This window comes from Gasterosteus aculeatus, chromosome 15 (assembly GCF_964276395.1).
Source record: "Gasterosteus aculeatus chromosome 15, fGasAcu3.hap1.1, whole genome shotgun sequence".
NCBI lineage: Eukaryota > Metazoa > Chordata > Actinopteri > Perciformes > Gasterosteidae > Gasterosteus > Gasterosteus aculeatus.
In genome coordinates, this window is record NC_135703.1 from 10,645,341 (window position 1) to 10,666,649 (window position 21,309).

Sequence of the window (21,309 nt, forward strand, 5' to 3'; positions counted from 1 at the left end):
AGGAAAATCATTAAGATGTTTCGCCTGCAGATGGGCAAGTTTCTGTGGAGTTGCCCTCGTCTGACTTAGAGGATGATCCATAACAACAGGCCTCCTGTAAAGAGCAGCCGGTCGTTGGATGTCTCTTAATTCAAATGAAAGCAGATACATTTCACCTGCTTGGACAATAAAGAGCTTTTTCTTAATCGCAAAGTGTTACAAAATAAATTTCACGCTCACAGGAGCACCTTTTTTTTATTTTTTATTGCATGAGCACAAGATAATAACAAAAAAATGTCACTTCCCCAAATTTCAGCCAACTTTTTGTTTTTCTCTCTGCGGCCCTTTGTTCTGTGTTGTTGTCACATTTGAAATGTAATACTACTTATCACCTGACTCCATCTGTAGGAAAGATATCCGGCATTCTCCTTTAATATTCACTGGTTGTTAATTATTAAAGGTATGTATTTGAATTATAAATATACTAGTTATACAGAAGTAGGCAAAGCAGGCATATAGCCCGGGGCTAAATTCCTCCATTACCCATTATTTTCCAGTCGGCCGTCTCCATATGCCTGCCTCCTATTCCTATGTCATCTCAAAAAAACACGGCAGCATTCCTTTGTACTTATCTACCCCCCCCCACACACACACACACACACACACACTTTGGCCACCCGAAAAAAAAATCTCCCCCTCCATACATATGTGTGCGGCTTCCTTGAAGTAGGATGTCACACTTGTCTTAAATATAATGAATCACTATCTTCAAGGCATCCCTGGATCCCAAACACTCCCCACAGAAACCTGCCCGAGTCCTCCCCCGTTTCCAGCCTTCCTGCATGTCACAAATCATCCGCTGTGGAGGGCTCCCCACTAAATCATTAACAGTGTCAGAAACCACTGGGCCAAGAATGGGAAGAGCCCAGAGATGTATCAGAGGCGTACGTACACATGATGGGAATATAGAAGGGTAAACAAAGAGAAGCAGCCTTACACACCCGCTCTTATCTCTTCCTCGCCGCTACACTTTGGCTCACCCTCCTGTGTTTTTTTTTCTCATTCCTCTCCTCTTCCATGGGATTTCTTACCAACAATAAAGACTGTGAGAAAAAGTAAAGAAATTGTCGAAGAAGTTTCGCAACTCACGAGAAATTCTCAACCTGTTTTGTCTGAACTCTGAAAAGCTCTGCTGTAAATATACAGTAAATAACTGCTGTTCAATATATAAGATTATGTCTTTGCGCAATTTTGATAACGCGTATTTATGAGTCTACCGTTGAGGGGATAATCAAAAAGATGACTTCTTCTCCTCACTGGCGTTGTCTTAAACTGTGGTGGCTTTGTTGTCACAGGATGATAATTCTCCTGTCATACAGCATTACAGTTTGTTCCATACATGCGGCACGCCTTAAAATGCAAGCGCCTTATACGATGCCACTTATCAGGCAATTTCCCTTTAATGCTGTAGCCCCGCTTTTATCTTAGACATACACTCCTTCCTATGCCACTATCATCCATCAAAAGGATTACTAATTTTCCTTCAATTTCCGTTGCTCTCCGAAGAATCTAAAGGATGATTGATAATGGACGAAGGAAAAGCACAGTGGTACTGTTTTTAACCTTGCTCAAGTCGTTAATCCGCTTTATACCCATGAAGGTAGTAAAGGAGACAATGAATTAGTCATTAAAGTGCAGGTCAGTTTATTAGAATTCCTGATTGAACTGTAAAACGACTTCTCCCGGGCAGACGGAGGAATCTGCAAAAGCAGGGGGAAGAAAAAGGAAAAGGAGCTGAAGGAAGCAGACATAAGAATCACCGCAGCAGCGCATTTTCTCCTGAAGAAAACGACAGTGTTTATCGGTGGCCATCCCTCACCTGACAACAAAAACAACAAAAAAACCTGCCTAATTAGCGCGGCCGGTGAAGAATCACGTGCCAAGGATCAGTTGAAAATGATCAAAGTGGAGAACTGATGCTGGTGTGACAGGAAGAGAGCGCACACACACACACACACACACACGTATGTACACGTAAACACACAAAACCCGGAGTGACCATCCATTTGGTTGAACTTGCTCCACGTCTCTGATGTGAGCGCTGGCTCATGTTTGTCACCATTTATTCAGTCATGCGGTCGTTGGCTCCGATCCACAGGATGTTTGCTGCTCCCTAAAACAAGTAAGGATCTAATGGCTTTCAGTGCTGTTAGAAAGTTCTGCTCCCACAAGAACCCAACCGCTTGGGTTCCACGTCAGAGAGTGCAGCGATGAATCGCATGGAGCAACTTTGTCTTTTTGTTTCTTTTTAAATCCACGTATATTAGCGGTGCACAGGCGCACCGCTCCCGTTAGTATTCTGAAATGAACACTTCACAAGTGTCACGTTTAAGAGTTGTAGCTGGTAAGCAGCGTCTCCCAGTCCCAATAGCCTGGATAAACACACACCCCAGTCATGAGAAACCAGTGTGACAGCTGAGATATGCCATTATTAGCAAACATTCTCAGGCATGTAAACATGTTACTCCATTAAATGGTGATTTTTGCGGCCTGTGTAAACTCTGTTTCCATGGCAGCAAACAGAAGATTGTTTATTTATGTAAACAAGGGTGTTTGTGAACGGGATACGAAAATGGACACGAACAGCCGCTGCTAAGTGTGAGCCAAACGAGGATGCTGCTGGTGTGGAATATTCTGTTTATCGCCATGCGTCACAAGCAGAGTGCAAGAAGGCTTTTAAATTCTCCATACGAAAAAAAAAAAAAAGAGCAGTGTTTACTTCATGCGCGGCCCGAGCAGAGAGCCGCTCGATTGTTTTGAAACCAATCACGGCCCGAGGGGCTTTCAATTGCTGATTGCACGATGTCATGCTAACCAGGAAGGCCACTTATCACTGTGGCGGACTTCAGAGAAGCTGGCAGGGCAGCGGGGCTCTCCTCTTAATGTTTTGTCTATGCCACCAGACGTGAACCGAGTGGATTTAAGGAATGCCGTTGACACAGCAACACTGTGTTCTTTGTCCACGCAGCCTCGACTTACACCGGGGGGCCGGTTCCTTGTTCGCATGTCACGTCGTTCCCAGTCCGTCTCGCTCCGGAACTAAATGGAACTTTCATTTCCTGGTTTGCGAATGAGTCTCTCCCACTGCTTTTGTTTGATATTTATTTATTCCGTCCATGTGACAGGAACAATGCGCATTCATCAACATCTCAGCTTTCACGTCGCTGTAAACGCGTCGGACCCTCCTTCTCTCTCTCTCCCCCCGTCCTCTGCCTTTCCTCGCAGTGCTGTAGCCTCGGCCTAATTCCAATCGGCAAATCAGCAGCGACACTCTAATGAGTGAAATTGCTTACGAGGGGAATCTGTTTCCGATGGCGGGCGCGAATGATTAATGCGCACTGACAACGTGTCTTTCCTCGAGGTGCTTTGCTGGGCTATGGCAGCTGTGGGACGCCACCTCCTCAAAGATGGCCCGCTCTTCCTCTGGGAGGCTGACGTCCCACAGGGGTAGAGTGGAGATGCTGCTAAGGAGTCCAACACAACTCGACACTGAACGGGATCTTAGGGGTTACATTCGTATCCTTACTTTACAATGTGAAGGAGTATCGGTTGAGTTGATCACAAGGCGAAACGAATGTACCTGCAGCGTGATTATGAAGGTTTCATAAAGCTGGGGCAATATCACATGCAAACATTCCAAACTACTGACAAAATAACAGTTTTAAGCAGGTTATGGTATTTTATATATATTATATGATAAGACATAATATAATGAATAATATACATGTGTATAAAATATCCAACAAACTATATTTGAAATAATATATGAAAATCATTTTTACATTTTTTTTAAAATGTGACCAATTTCGTTAAAAAAATGTTTTCCTATGGACGATATAGGTGATTAATGGCATACTTCAACAGCAGTTTTGCAAAACAAAAAAAAAACGCTCTTCTTTGATCAGAAGCTGCCAGCTTGTGTATATGATTTTTTCATTTCAAAGATATTACCATCTGCAACTTAAATTGATTAACTTGTTGTTTCTGCATCACATTTGGCTGAATTAAGCAGTTATGGTGCCCTTTTGTTCACAAACACTAAAAGGCTTATGGGAAGCTGACTGTGACAGCTGCAAGACAGATTCTTCATGTGTGATGTTGGTCTTGCCCGGTGGCTGCAGGTCAGCTTCAGCTGTTCTACTGTTTCCATTTCATCATGGGTGCACATTTCATCAGGCTCCTGTTAATGTTGAGAGATTTGTCACAACTACAGGGCGTTTATGAATGTCCTATTAATGCTACATGAAATCAGCTGCTGTTTGGAAAAAACCTTTTAATAATTAAGAGGTTAACACAAACCATCAAACTCCACAACTGTACCGTAAAATCATCTTCTGCAAAAGTAGGGTCTTGAAATTGTGTGAATCTATTCATGTTGTAACTGGTGTGCCCTGGCTGTATAATAAGGAACTATTTATCTCCATACTTCACACCTCAAAAGAATTTCTTATCTCCAATAACCATTCCTTGAATTACACTACACGGACTCTGAAACCCGTCTCCTTGGTTTGTACGGCTCTAATGTCACATGCACCATTATCAAAGACTTTCAACCTAACGACCCAACTAACACGAACGTTCCTTTCCTCATTCCGAGCGCGCAGATGAGCTGAGACCCCACTGAGCCAATGAGCTTCGACAAAACTGGCTTGATTGCCGGGGCTTTAGCGCCAATGATCCTAGAATAACAAGGAGCATATTGTACCATCAGCACAGCGCTGCACAGCCGGTGTCTCTCCCAAGTTAACGGGCTCTTAGATGCCCGCGCTCAATGATAGAGGTAATGACGTTCTCATAAGCAACCATATGGACAGAGAGGTTTGATTGCCTCACAACGGCTCCCCACACAGCGGAGGCTCACAGGTAGCTTTGCTAACAGGGCGACAGGGGAGCTTACAGAGCTAACAGTGTCTTCCTGAAGGGGGGCGGGGGGCAGATTGTGGTGTTTTACGCTGAAGCTGTAACCGCTATGGGGGAGCAGCTTCCGTGAGCTCAGCTGTGGGGCGGCCCGGCTATATGTCAACAAGGAGGGCCTCGGATAAGAACACACACAGAGGGAGGGGGGGGGGGGGGGGGTTCATTCTCGTTACCACAACAAGACCACTGACGCTGCACGGTGGCGCATCCCTGTCAATATTTTGAGTGGCGCTGCAGTACCTTGCACAACTCTATTTTGAGTCATTTGGCGCTCCTTCCCGAAGCATGGAAAGTAGGGTTATTGTAATTTCCGCTGGAAAGTCACTTTCGGCAGCCTGTCCCTGCCAGATGCCGCTCCAGCAGCGTATGGATGAAAAATGTGATTATCACAACATGATTGACACGAAAACGAAAGAGCAGTGACTGCGTTTTTTCACAAGTTTTCCACGAGTTTTAATCACAACATACGACATCTCTCACGGGGGAGACCTGTGACGGGGGCGAGAGGGAAACAGCACATTTGGCTCTATTTGTGGTGTTTGCATAATATTTAGTTTGCATGGCTTCATGCGCGCGTGCATAGATGACAGCTTGCACGTGGATACATACTGTTGCTTCTACGAATCCACATCCATTTGTATTTTGTCGAGTCTCTGGTACATAATAGAAAATGCATGGACACACTTTATTAGGTACATCAAACAAAAAGTTTATTGCTTCAATAATGCTCTGATAAAGCCTTCGTGAAGGTTTCAGTGTTTAGTTTTGGTCATAACTGTTGGAGAGGTGTTGATTACACTGCCGGGTCCTTTTGGAGGCTGCAATTGCTGCGTTCTGTGTTTAATTGTGTTGCGTTAAACTGACAGTTTGGCTTATTTTGTCCATGAGCGCTGAAAACCTTTCTGCGTAATGCAGTGTCATTCCTCAGCACAAACTACGTACTCCAAATTAACTACATACTTAACTCAACAACCGTTACTTTTACCTGTGTGCGTCTGACAAACTGAGGCTGCATGTACCTGGGCTGCTAATCGCGATAGTACAAAAGCAAGGTAGCTTCATCTTTGCTTTACACATCTGCCTGTCTGCTACCACCACTCATAAGTCCCTGTCGCCAGCCGCCTTGGGAGTTCAGATAATGTTCCTTGGCTGGCAGAAGACAGGCTGATAGCTGTCATGGACAGAAACAGAATAAATTACAGGGTTTCATTGGGGCGCCTCAAAGGCGCATTAGGGACCTCAGGAGCCCAATCCCCAAACACAGGATGAAGAATCATTTTGTCACAAAGGCGAAGGGTCGCCCATCACTGTCTAATGCATGCCTTGATTAATCGCAGGGATGGATCAACATTATGTCCTATTCAGGGTGACGCTTAATTGCCTCCACCATCCAACTCATCCATTGCCGTAATGGTGGTGCGTCTTCTTCCCTGGACACATAGTTAGTCTGCTAGACTGTAGCGTAGTGGGACAGGACCCCCCTTAAACACCGTCACCAGCTGAGAGCTTACCCTCTCCAGACACCTTTACCTCCCCCTTAACCGTGAATATGTGGATAAATGGAGCTGGCTTCATCGCCCGTAGCCCTGTGTTTATATTCACGGCAGAATGTCTGTGAGTGTTAATGTATGTAGATTTCATTTCTGATGAGTGATTATTTGACTGCTCATTTTGCCTGAGATTTATGGCACTCTCTCTATCTCCTGACTCCAGTGCCACTCTTATCTTTAATAAAAGAGATGAGGACATTAATCAGGTTTTGTTGGCGACCCTTACTGAGACATTAAATGTATTGTATGGGGTAAGCAAACACGCTTCACATCCTTCTCTCTCACAGTCAAGTGAGGGAAGGAGGGTGAGGGACAGAAAGAGGCGAGCGCAGAGAGAAAAAAAAAGCCTCATTATATTTATCATAATTTCACATCTGCTGTTTTTGAAGCAATGTACCATGAGCCCATAAAGTGTATTACAACTGTGCATAAATTCAACTGATTTGTGGCTGGAGTAGCTAATTCCTTGAGTACATTTTAGAAAAACAAGCACTGAGCCCTGAAATTGCAATCCCATGAAGGCTTTAAATTATTGAGTACAGAATCAAGAACTTGGTGACGCACGTGTTACGGGGAAAAGCAGAGCTCCCCGAGATAGAGACAATAAAACCTGAGATGAGTGAGCGATACACTCAAACAAAATAAAGGAAGAGAAGATGGGCAGGCTGCGTGATGAGGGGGGAGTGACTATTGTACCCCTGCATCTCATTTCATTCCTCTTAACCACGAGGATGCATTTGGGACGACACATTTAGTCCCCACCACCACCCCCATAATAACCGCGTCGCTACTTCATATCGGGGGGAGTTAGTGGATGGATGCCATGCATTCCACGCAAAGCCTCCTCATGCAGAGGCAGTTAAAATGATATGAATCTAATCATTAGCAAAGAGAAGGATCTGTACTGTTGAAATGCTCCTTGACATACCGGGAAAAAAAAGAAAGAAAAAAAAGCACAAGCAAACATTCACATCTACAATGTAAATCTTATGCCCTCAGACAGTCGGTCATGCACAGCCTCATCCACTTATTCATTTCCCAGAATCACTATCAGCCAAACACATTCAAACCTATGGGGAAGTTTATACTCTCCTCTTCAACAGACTTGTATGTCTTGGTAATGGTTTCTTTGCGAATCGATAATAACTTCTGGAACCCCCCTCCCCCCGCCGCCCCCATTTGATAAAAACCCGTATTTTGTTATCATGCAAACTCGAGGTGTCACAGTGGCTCAGGTCGTATAAATATTTCATGTCATTCTCTCCAGCCACTCTCGATACTATCGCCTCCTGTATCCTCTTTTGCCTCCATCAACTCAACCGCTTTCTCACTCCTCTATTTAGAGTCATTTGGGATCCGCATGAACAAGATTTTCATATCAGGTAAATGAATATCTTTATCACAGAGGCGAGAGCCTGGATGCTCCGGGAGAATAATCGCACGGAGCAAACAGTCTTGGGGAAACAGAGAGGCACTCGGTAATAACAACCTCTCTCAGCCTCCCACACGGCTCTCTGTGCACATCTAAATAGGCTGCTTACTGCGGCCCATTCTAAGGGATCAATGGCCAGGCTGTGGCTTAGCACTGACCTTTGACCTTTGATGAGCCAGTAGGGTAAAAATGAAAAGGACGTGGTGATGTACCGACACTTTTGAATTGCAAATGGGACATACAGTAGATGTAAATGTTTTTGTTACAATGGAGACATGTGGCCACATTTGTAGCCATGCTAGCTAGCTTCCTAGCTAGCTGTCAACCACTTTGTTATAGATTTATAGAATATATTATAGAATATAACAGTAATTATTGGATGGATTGATATAATATATCTTTCGCTGATGATAAAACCAAGTGCCTTTGGTGATCCTTTTACTTTAGTGCCACTATAACATTGACATTCATGGTTTTTAATGCTATTTTCAACCAATAATACACAGATTGTCATTGATAGGGGGCGACCATGGCTCATGGAGCAGAGAGGATGCGCCAGGGGACGCAGGCTTGGCCGTTGGAGGTCCTGTTTTGTGCCATCATGAGCTCAAATTGGTTCTGGTTCTGAACACCTTTTCCATCGGACTCTGCCGAACAATGCTGGAGAGTGTAATAAGCCCTTTATCTGTAAGCATGTGTATGCATGTTTGATTATTATTATTATTAATACTAGAATATCTTATCAGCATTGTGCATACAGTTAGTTATAATTCTTAACAAGTATGCTGAATCAATTTGTTTACATCTTATTTTACATCTTACTAGACATTTAATTTACCCGAGTCAGAAAATTCTGTGCAACTAATTTCTCTTTAATGTGGAGCGAAGAACAAAAAAGTTACCATCTCGCTTTACTACAATGCCCAATAATAGCGGATTTAACGGCTATAAAACATGTTCATTAGAATCTTATAGATAAGAAATATTGAAAGTATACCTAAAAGTGTCACTTTTATGGCGAATGAACAGGATAATATAATCTTAAAAGCGTGTGATTATATTCAAGTCTTGTCCTCCAGCATTATCGTGAAGAAGAAAAAGTTTAATATGATGCTTTCAGTCAGTTTAATTGAATTCTAATTGCCACTTTGGACAGAAGGTTTAGATCCAATCAATAAAATATTAAACTTTTGTGGCTTTGACGTGGAACGGTCTCCCTGTCTCTCGTGGTGCAATGCTTCCTCTTACTGGAGGGTATAAAAGGCCTGTTTGAGAGCTGAGGCAGCTGAGCCAACACCTTGCTGGTTTCCATAGTCTTTCGGCAGAATGCAGTGGATAAATAACAAGCTGAGATTCCATTAATTACACTGGTGTGGAAGAGCAGTCGGTCACCTTCAAAAGAAAGCCTTTAATGTGCCAGAGCTATAAATATTTTGAAATGTCACACCTTGGGAAGACAGCATCAGGCCAGAGCCGGGGCCATAAATCACAGCCTGAGAAGAACCGGGAAAGAAAAGATGGCTCTTTGGTATTTTAGAAATAATTACTGATACAAAACGGGTAATGAAAGAAGCTATAAATTACGTTATAACAGACCATTAGTGGAGGATTAGTTTATAAAACTCGTTGCCGCTCCTTAAAATTACCCTCTCAGAATATTGCGTATTTTACTCCTGCCGTAACTCATGGAAATAAAAAACATGTATGCATAATATAACACTCTGTTGATTAATGCTAAATTAATTGATTTTATTCTGCTGCTTTTAAATGTGTCGCCTGATATGACATCATCATAAAAGTTCTTTCTCCCTAATAAAATGCCAATGTAACAATGTCCACAGTCACCTTTTAAGGTAACTACTAAAATCGCGGATGAATCAGTGCGCCTTTCATTTTCATCCGAGTTAGAGCGGTGGAAGCGCAGGTGTGACCCGGACAGAGACTCGTGTGTGTCATCGTCCACCACCAGCACCTCTACCATCACATACAGTGATAAATCTGAGGAAGCCTTGCACGGATGGAAGGAATTTATCCTCAATCCGTATTGAGAGAGAGAACGAGAGAGAAAAATGACATGGTTCCATCCTCCTATAGGCTCGTAAAAATCTAAATTAAATATCAAATGGAACCACTGATGGATGGCGTCCCCCACCGGCGCCTGTGCCTCCGCTCCCTGACACGACAGGTGCTGCTCACATGACTGGAGAGCCAGACAACTTTGTTAGCGGGATTGTTTCCCGGTTCAGTGTAAAGCTCGGATGGACAAAATGAGGGAGTGAGGTAAGTAAGTGAACACAGCGAGGTGCCATTATTCCAGGCTGGATCCTCCCTTTGCTTTTCAAAGGATGCTTAAATATTGTGCGCGCGTGACTGAATGACAATGTCCCTTGAGACGACTTGGATGTGCAATTTGTCACATGTCTGAATTACAGAATGTATGATGCTCTGTATCCATATTTTTAAACTTTTAAATCCTCCCATCATCGGCAAAAGAACACTTGCTGTAAAAGATTGCTGTCAGGCGGGAAGACCTCACTGCGCGATAGCGTAATACTAATGCCCGGCCGGCCACAATAGCTGGCGCAATATCGGGCCGGCTAAAACTGCATATTATGAATCATCAATTGTCGCCCTGCTTTGTATTATCCTCAGAGAAAATCCCAATCTGGGTTTGAGCCCACGGCTGACGGACACCCCATTATTCACTCGCGCCTCTTCAGCTCTGAGACAGGAGAGGGGATAGGCAGTAAAACGACGGCCTCAAGATTAATCCTCCGCTCTTCCTGCTGCTTCCCGATTCAGAATGAAATAGAACATTCCCTTCCCTTAATCAAAAAGTTTTTATCATGTCCCCCCCCCTCTCCAACTCAGGATGTGGGGATAATGCCCGATCCGATGCTCGTCCTGTGAATTGACATCGGGGAGGGGGATGAGAGGGATCTTCTCCCGCTGCCTTTTGTACTCTAACAAGTGAGCACAATTTGGAGGAGCCGGTGGTCGTCGATCAATGTGGGCTCCCTCGTATGTCTCATAATCTCTCATGTGATGCACCACACAAGACTTAATAGTAGGGTGTTTACCTGCAGGACTGTTTGGCCTCCACAATTAAGACGATATCGTGGTGAAAGTAAAGCAGAGCAGAAGTTCACAGTGCTGCACAATGAGAAAGTTGAGAGAAGAATAAAGCTGTTTTACCTCCAGCGCTAATGTGCCCGTTGACAATTCTACAAACCAAAAAGCCGCTTTCCACTCTTCTCTTACCTCTTGCTCACAAGGATGTGTGTAGCATGGTGGGAGATTTGATTCGCTTCATGGGTGAGGTGTGTGAGTCCTGCCTCACGCGGCCAGCCCCCGATGCCATGGCGCCTCGCATCACTTAACAGAGGGGTGGCAATTTGTTTTTGCACAGGCGTTAATGAACTGTGTGCTTTGTGGGCTTAATGAGAGCGTGCTTCTATTGAGCAAACCAATCCTGGCAGGATAATAAGAGTTGAAAATTCAGAAACTTCTCCCCTTCCGCGCGGTTTCGGGAGGTCTTTTGACAAAAAGGCCCGTTGGCGGCCTCTGCTGCAGTTCGTCTCTGACCCGCCAAATCAGCTGCACGAGGAAACAAGACCGCCAGAGTGTTTGTCATCCATCAGGAACATGCCGCTCGGCGCCTCGGCTCCTGGCTTCCAGCCAAGTGGAGAGCGACTCATTGTGCAGCAGCCAAAAGACAAAGGCGGCTCCCCCTCTGCTCCGTGAGAGCCCCGCGTGGAGGTGTGGGTGGTTATGCAGATCACTAATTGTACAGGCCACCGGGGTAAAGAGAGAACGGAATGGCAGCCTCTCTGTAAGACATGCTGAGGGAGGGGAGGGACGGACCGGGGTGAGTCTCCCTCCTCCTCCCTCTCTCTCTCTCTCTCTCTCTCTCTCTCTCTCTTTCACCTTCTTTTTCACTCTCTCTCCCCTAAATTGGCAGCTGGCAGGCAAATGAATGCGGTGTGAAGTGAGCCCACTGAAGTGCAGGGTCCTGCTGTTCAGGCAACAAAGGAGCTCCATGCGAGACATCTGCTGTTCAGTTATCAGAATACATTTAGTCACGTGCCTCCCTTCCCTCTCCCGTTCTCCATTCCTGCTCCGCCAGGGCCGCGCAACATCCATTCTGCCGACTGAGGGCTGAGCCTTTCTTTCTCCTATACCTCTCTTCAACGGCATTCTCCTTCAGATCACTCCTCCGCTGTCACAACCCCCCCTCCCTCCCTCCTTGCCCCCCCCCCCCCCCCCTCCCCAAAATCTCTTTCTCATTCTCTCATTTGCCACCGTAATCCCCCTCTCCACCTCTCCTTTTGCTGCCTTTATTTAAACAGTTTAGGTTTGGCAGATAACCCCGGAGTGCTTCCTATCTGGTCTAAAACGCGTTAACCCTGTGTGAGTGATCACAAGACGGCCCCAGGAAACGGCAGGCTGAATCTTAATGAGCCACGCTCGCACAAGCAAAAGTAAATTGAGCTTACCACCATGATAAATTAACCTAATGAATGCAATTGTTTTGCGGCACGCTAGCTTGGGCTGGAGCCAGATGGTCAATACGCTTCTGTGTCCTTTTTTCTTTTCTTCGGGTCTCTTTTCCTCGGAAGCTCAAGAGGCCATAAAGAAAAGAAGCATATTCCTATTGTGAATTGTTTGTTTGTCTTCTTTCCTGTTAAACTCCATCATATCTTTATTTCCTCAATTCAATTGCAGCGAACTGGTTCTCAAAGGATAACCCCCCCCCCCCCCCCCCCTCAGCAAGCATCCATCCGGCACGTCGGACCAGGGCCTCGCAGCTGAGTACTGCAAGCAACTGTGGTGACACGATAGGGGTCTAAAAAGAGACGTCGGTGTCCATTTCTGCCAGCTTCCTGTCCCATCTCACCATATCCGCGTTTGCTTTAACACCTAATCCCCGTAAAGTGTGTCATTTGGTTTGCACGCTCTTCACTCTCCACCTCGTCCTCCATCCTCTCCCAGTGGTGCAGGCCAGCATGAAGGTTGAACATCCAGGAAGGGACGGACCCCCCTCCTGTACTGCGTGCAAACTAGATGACTTCCTCTAGGCAGGTGGCCCATATCCAGATGTTCTCTCAATTTCCTCCGCGTGTGCACCTCTACTTATGTGTGTGCCGGCGCGTATTGCTTGACACACCCCGAGCTGGTGACCTCTCTGCTCTCGCCACAACATCACCACTGGAGCAGTTTACACCATAATGACTTGTATCGCCTGAGGCCCCGTCACATCTGTGCTTCCTTTCCTCCGATCTCAGTCCCTCCGTCTTCCCCTCGTTCGGTCTCTTTGTCTCTCCTCATCCCTTCGCACGCGACCTATTCATATTTCTCTCGTTTCCATGCTTTATTCACTCTGCTTAGTCCGACAAGCGAGTGCTTTCCTGCTTTGGTTTCCGCGGCACTGCTACCGGAGATGGAAAAAAGATTGCATGGCTCACTTTGCAAGGACTTAATGCGTGTCTGACATTGACATCTATCAGGCACAATAAACAAACACATCATTCAATGCCGGCAAGCGCGAGGCGGTAGCTGCAGACCCTCACCGAAAGGGCCGAGTCTGTCCAACACAACGCGCAGGGAAGGCTCTGGCAGCATTGAGTGAGTCTAATGTCACATGGAGTGACGTGTGCTTCTCTAACAACAACTCAGCTCATTACCCACCCGTGAGGACGGGGGAGGGGGGTGGGGGGCAGGAAAAGATGGTGCGTCCAAAATGGGGCCGTGTGCTGACCGAGCGTTCTGTCCCGTTCCCGCCCCCCTGGCTGTATGTGGAGGGCTCTGACCTCTCACTCAGACGGTGCTCCTTCCGATCAATCACACGTGACATTTGTGACACCGCCCGCGTTCCAGAAATGCGTCTCCACAGTGTTGACGCATCAGTCACACTGTCTTGTAGACAGGACACACACGCACACACGCGCACTTACGTTTTCCGCGCCCCCCCGCGTGGGTTGACTCGGATTCTCGCACTTTCGCAGAAGGTAAACTGTGGCCCTTGAAATGTGGCGAGGGGCCGACGGCAGTTTCACCTCCACAGCTCACGTGCTCCGTGAAATCGGAAACAGATAATTGACTTCATCACCATCAACGAGGAGCGGCTTTTTTCTCACCAGAGATGCACTGTGTTTTTCAAAATACACCACATCAAGCTCTGAGGTACAGTGCAGCTCCCATCTGGATTAGCGCGCACACACACACACACACACACACACACACACGCCCCTCACCACACACAGTGTCTTGTTTTCAGGTTCATTAAGCCCCTGTGTTACCCAGAGTGGCTGACAGGATGAGGAACAGTGCAGAAATCTCCCCCTGCAGGTATCCATTCCCATTATCATTGGGAAAAAGGCTCTCTCGTCAGTGCCCTTGTTACGGCTCGAGGGGGGACCACTAATTAGAGAGACAAGAACCGCTTGAGAAAAAGTCCATTACACCCATGTGGACCCAAAAGCTTAAAATACCTGGAATATCAGCAAACTCCCAGCGTACCCTCCCATCGCTCCCTCTCTGCCGACGGCATCTTTTTAAATACAGGAAAAATACGGTGAAAGAGTTGTGCAGAAAAACAGAAAAGGAGGACAGAGGCTGTCAGCTGTTTGAAGGGCTTCATGAAAACGATCGTCCAATTAGAGGTGATGATCAAATCAGGCATAAACCCCACTCTTGAGTTCTGTCTCTCTCTTGTCTCTCACTCTCCATTTCTCTCTTCCTTTCTCCTCGCTTTGTGTCTCACTCGTGTGAACAAGTGTGTGTGTGTGTGTGTGTGTGTGTGTGTGTGTGTGTGTGTGTGTGTGTGTGTGTGTGTGTGTGTGTGTGTGTGTGTGTGTGTGTGTGTGTGTGTGTGTGTGTGTGTGTGTGTGTGTGTGTGGTGAAGTCGCAGCTCAGATGAACTCATGAAAGGAAATTTGGTTCGTTTTCTCATCACTGATAATTATACTACGTGGAGCCACGTGGAGTTCATCATCATAATCATACAGTTTAGGTAACTTGTAAATATATATCAAACTGATTACTTACACCGAGACAGCCATAGAAAAATATCAGAATAACAATTAAACTATTTTGAACCTAGTTTTATTAACACAGGACGCTCACTACAGTGAGAGGATTCTTCTACTTCTACAGCTCTGCATGTTGTATTGAATTATTGTGTATTTACATTTCATTTACAGCTTTAGAAACCAAATACAAGATTAAGTCTATTTAAACTACAATGTTGAAGCGGGAATATTTACCACCGATGAAGCATTTGTACAACTTGGTTGCTGACTCACTATTTACTATACTTACTATTCCTGTGGTACGCAGCCGCGCGAAAGCACTACATATGATTCTGTTTGCGGTGTGTAAAGTTATCAAATGGCACTTAACTCCATTCTTTTGATTGCTGATTTTCATTATGATCCAAAATGATCCATTCGTTTTGGATGCGAGCTCTAAGTAGGCAGCTGAATTCAGCCTGCAGTTGGCAGTATTTATGCAAGTTGATTTAACTGCCGGATAGGGTCCTCTTGTGAAACATGAGTCAGTTCCAGCATTTAACCTCGCCATACTAATTCATGCACCGTGGCATAGGGTACTTTATCATCTGCTCTTTGGGGAGAGACAGTCATCTCATTAGGCGGGATTTAATTAAATGCAAGGATAGACTTCTTAATTCCATAGATGGCTGAAACAAAAATCGCAGTGTAAATCCTGCGCTCCTCTGTGGCTCTATAAATTGCAGCAGCCAGTGGAGGAAACGTGAGGGAGGGAGGATGCCAGCGGAGATTTCTGTAAAGGGAGAAAGGACATTGACAGTTGATATGTGCTGCGGTGTAACTGACTCCATAAAGTCCATAAATGCCCATGCATGTATTTCTAATGGCGCTCTCGAGTTCTACTCAAAAACATCTGATATAAAGATTGCTATACATTATTACGCATCGTGTGTTATGTTTATTAATACACACAATATAATAGATGCTGTAAGACTCGATTATTCCTCCAGGCCCCAAAAAAAAATCCCAAATCTTGATGTATCTGTACTGACACTGATGGGCCTGTTCTCTTAAATACTCTCTACACTAATCTCGCACTAAGTCCAACCACTTTCCTAGCCAGAAGCCAACAAAGATATGTTAAAAGAGAAGAAATATTTAGGGCACACTGTCGACAGATCTTGGCAAATAAATGTGTTCACATCCAGCTGGTGCCTACAGTCGAGAGCCACCAGAGGAGGTTCCCACCAGCCAATCATCAACAGCACGATTCAGAACATTAACACCATAATTAACATAAAATTACTTACATACCGATGTGGTAATTTAATTTGTTTGACCGGTACAGTGCAACCGCGAGGAATAGATTCATACACGCACCACGAGGGAGCTCTGCTTACTCTTCCACGTGGCTAATTCTTTCACACAATATCATGGGGGAGACGCAATAGAAAATCTCGATTTCATTTTACATAAAAACGCTTCCCTGACAAAGATACATTAAGACAATGGTGCATGTGCACACATCCATGTGCACATAAAAATGTGCAAATGTATTCATACGTAAGCACATGCTAATACAAAGCTAACATGTGGCGTGTTGTCGTATGCTAATAAGACAATGTACACATTAAGCTACTTCAGTACATCCCGGAGAATTACCATTGTTTCCAATTCTTGTTTCCTCTTTGTTTGGATTTCGTACTTTACAAATCCATCATTATTGAATAGTTTCATTTAACAACAGGAACAGAATGAGTGAAAGAAATGATGGGTTCATAACAGGAATAAGGGCTCCAGATATGAAGTCTACATCGGTTTGCTATACAGGCAGGCAGTCGGTAGGGGATTGTATTCACGAAGACCTCAGACTTATATCTAAATATATTTCATTTGAAATAAATGCTGGATAATTTGTGACTTCAAAAGGTACAACTGTTTGTGTCAATCAAAAAAGGCAGTTTAAACAGGTGGCCCATATTGAGTAAGATGTCAGGTACTATGACGTCTCACAATAATTGATTTGAGTTGTTTTATCAAGAATTTGGAATTCCTTGATACTAAAGTGGATATTTTAAGAAGAGGAGGTGAAATGCGAAAATTGTCTACTTTTCTACTTTCTACTTCTGGTCAAGTTAAGTTCAAATGACATAGTGAAACATAAAATGCATAGTTAAGGTTTAATTACATGCCAGTGTCGGCCAAACTGGTGCCTTGATTACAACTTTCCAGATTGTTTCGACAGAAATAACATTTAAAACTGTAGAAAATAAGAGCAAAGTAATAATACCGCACATTTATTCCATGATTATGTGTACTTTTGAAAATCATCAACTCCTGTATTCATTCATTTTTCGTCAAATCTGTTTAACAATTGCTTATTTTGCGGCCGGGCACTCAACGTCTTATCAGATACATCTCTCCCTATTTGTCTAATATCGTCGACAGCATGGCGGCCTCTCGTCATGAGATGGAAAAGCACGAGAGAACATAACACGAAGGGCTGCAGCCTGTTTTCTGAATGGATACTTTGAACTTAAGGGAGAATTACAGCAGCTCTTATTCACCATCAGCCATGGCTGACCTGACAGGCGAGCTGTCACCTCCTTGTCTGCCCGGCCGCTACAGCTTCAACGTAAGACCCCTTCAATAAGACAGGACAAAAAAAAAACAGCACCACCACCAGAGAAAAGAACTTAATGTCCTATTCACCCCTCCGCCCCGCACCATTTGGAAAATTGCTCAATCTTTTCTTTTTTTCCAGTCTCTGTGCCATATTATTATACATTGTTTCTGAGGGAAAGCATTTTCTATTATTGCCATTAAAAATATGAAACTTTAGAGGGAGAAAAAAGAACAGGAGCGCGTAGGATGTAGAATAAAATTTGGAGGAGAGAGGTGAAGCTAAAACGAGATTGAAAGGCTGTAATTATTTGAAATAGTCTGCTAATGTGTATTATCATGTCATTAAATGTAAATGAGATGGAGCTAAAAGACCCAACGCAGAGGACTTGTGGCTTGCTGTAGGAAAAAGAAACAGGGGGGGGGAAAGAAAATCTACGTTAAAAAAGAAATTGTCCAGGCAACGTTTATTTGCGAGAACGTAAACATTTAACACGCTCCCTGAAATGTGACAAGGAACTAGAACATTGTCACATGACGGCGTGAGACATTCACAAACAGCTAACGCAACGCACCAAACCTCGGAGGTTTCCACTGACGCGCGGATAAAGAGAGGGCGGGTAGTGGGAGCGATTTAGTGGGAAGATCCTGATGCTGTCTGAAATCCTGAAGACAATTGTCTTGACTGTGAGTGGGTGCGCGTCTGCCCGCGTGTGTGTGTGTGTGTGTGTGTGCGTGTATGTGCGCGTATGTGTGTGTACATATGTGTTTACTCTTGTATTTGATCCCTGACGTGAGCGAGCATCATTCCACTTCAGCTGCTTAATAAGGCTGTCTGGGCCAGCGGCTCCTCGTGGCCCCCGGCCCTGTTATCAGAAACATTAAGCTGAATATTAATGGCCTGGCCCGAGACGCATGCCATTAAGCTCGCCTGGCCATTTCTCTCTGTCCTACCCTTGTACCACTGTACAGGAATTAATGAATCGTGGTTAAGGCGGGGGAACACAAAAGAACGAGGGAGATGGAGAAAGTGAGTGAGAAATGAGGGGGCTCGGTCGGCGGCTATTTCTCAAAAAGAGGGAACAAGATAAATAGGAGCAGAAGCGCAGCGCGTCACGTGTGGACAAAGGAGAAAGAGGAGGAAGAAAAGAGTTAGGTGGCCACGTAGCTAAAAATAAACCGCTGGTCATATTTCCTTTTCTCCCGCTGCATTAATAACACACCAGCGACGGCCCCTTTGCGTCTTGCTCAGAGAAGGAAACAACGAAAAGATGATTTGCTGATCATTTGTTCGTCACTATAGAGGTTTACATGTGAAATGGAACAAGGAGACGGGAAAGCACTTATTACTCCCTAAGTGCCGTGCTGCTGCAGCCCGAGCAAAGTGAGCTGTTAACGGATGTAATTTGTATAGAACAGCCAGAGGAGAGCTTTTGATATGCAGAAGAGCTGACCTCTGGACTGCCACTTTAATTGGGTTTTTAATTTTCCAGGCCATGTGACAGTATCAAACATGATCCCTGAGCTTTGCCCCATTGATTGGAGCCGCCGTGACAAGAGAAGCCCGACGTCCTCTCCGCTCCGCTTTTCAACAGAAAGGGAGGACAGCAGAAAGAAAAAGCCAAAAGGAGCGAGGAGGAGAGGGAAGCAAAGCACGCGGGGGCCCGAGGAGATTGGAGGGGCTTTGGATTCGGACTCGGCCTTAATAGCGAGGCGTCTGGCATTGTATGGGGCCGAGGTTTGAGGCTGTGCTGGTTGATGGGATACCACCCTCGGAGACAGCGAGGAAAAGTGTGGGCTGCTGAAAGAAAGGCTGTCACTTCTGACGGGCGACGGCAGCAGACAGCAAACCAGCCGCAAACCGAGGTATGCAGAACGCCGACGAGAGAACGGGCCGGCTCGTGGCGACGCGAACGTGGCCCCGTTTAACAAATTCACCTATACGATCGCTGCTAATACAAAATAAATAAAAATCCAAGCGACGTGTGTGTATCCTCGAGCAGAGAGAGACGTGTGCTTTAGTAACTGGTGACGCAATTGTGCCGAGCAGGATTGGCTTTCAATTTGGGGCGGCATTATCCCGCCCCAATATGGCCTCGTCAACACGCGGACCGCCACAATTATCACCTGCGCCGGCCCTTCTGCCCCGCCGTCTCCGCACAGGCAAGAGTCGGTGGCCCTGTGGTTTTTGGACAGGGCTTCCTCGCTGGAGCCCGTTTTGTTCAATCTGTAAGACCACACAAAGAGTTTTCAGCCCTCTAATCTCCTAACCAAACAAGACAGCAATTACACAGGCAGATAACTAGGGGACATTTTCATCCGCAGTGACAGTACTGGCACAGACGTGTTGTAGACAGAGAGAAGAGAGAGGGAGAGACAGGGAGAGACGGGAGGGATGGAAGGAGACTGTTGGATAAAAAAGAGAGGCTCACCTGCCAGTCAGAGTGCAGGGGGACGACGGTGACACACACTGCAGTCATTACAAATGGACAGGGTTATCTCAGTGTCCACTGCAGGAGCTTGAGCAGGTCTCAAACATGCCAGCAGCACCTGACAGTTATTGACTACCTGACACACGTAACCGGGTTATTAATGAATTCATGTGCGGCCCACGTGAAACTTTGAGAGCTCACCTGAATTGGATTTTTTTTGCAAACCGAGACCCGGGCATCCGACTCTTTGTCCACGTCGACGGGAATGTAAAACCTCAACTGTGAAAGTTGGGAGGAAATGACTCTTGTCCTTGGAACGCTTGAGAATGTGAATGAAATGGGTGGACGGGATCATCATTCAGAATTAAGTCAGTTCCTTGGCATGCATTAGACAAATGTAGCTATTTTTCACAAGTAGTGGAATACATTACGGTTGGGATTGAGAGTAATGTACCTTTCTTGGCACCACTGAGATTCTTCAACCTTTACTCATTAGGAAGTGGGAACTTTTCCACCTTTTCTTTAAAGTTCATGTTCTCATAGAAGCTAAATTACTCTGTCCAAAGATACTCGTAAAAAACCCGGCGATGACAAAACCCTTTTAAGGTGTCATGAAATGCAGAGCCGTTAAATATTTGTGAGTGCGAGGCGTAGCCGGCAACCCGCACTGTGCAGGCAAATGTGCACGCACAAGCATTCGCGCACACGCTCCCATAAAGTCACACACACACACACGCGCACACAAGTACATACACAGAAATCTCATTAGAGCTTTTGTTAATTGCCACAGACAAATGCTAATGGTTCAGGCTACAAAGCAGCTGTGTGTATGAAAAATGAGAATCCACAAAGTAATTATTACATCCAATATTAATTTAATTATACCGTTTTGTGCGATACAGTAATTTAGTTGGGTTTTTCCAATCACACACACTCTGGAAATAAATTAGTGCGTTACAGAGGCACAGGGGAGGTGAGGATTCCTCCAAAGAATCACTATCGGGGAAATAGCATCGTTCTCTTTCACTGGGGATTTTCACATTTAAATTAAAACCGCCGCTGTTGCTCTCTCATCAAATGTGAGACAAGAAGAAAAGTCGGAGTCGGACGCCTATGGTTGTTTTTTGTGTTTTTATTTATTTTACCTTCCTAGTGGCCGTGCTCCGCGTTGGGCCGATGAGAGAACCAGTGAGACGGTGTGTCTGTCAGTGCATCGGTTGCGTTTGAATAAAAATGTAATTATGAACCATCTCTCCTGGGCCGGGTTTCTCCTCCTTCGCCTCTCTCTCTTGTGAGCTCAGAAATGT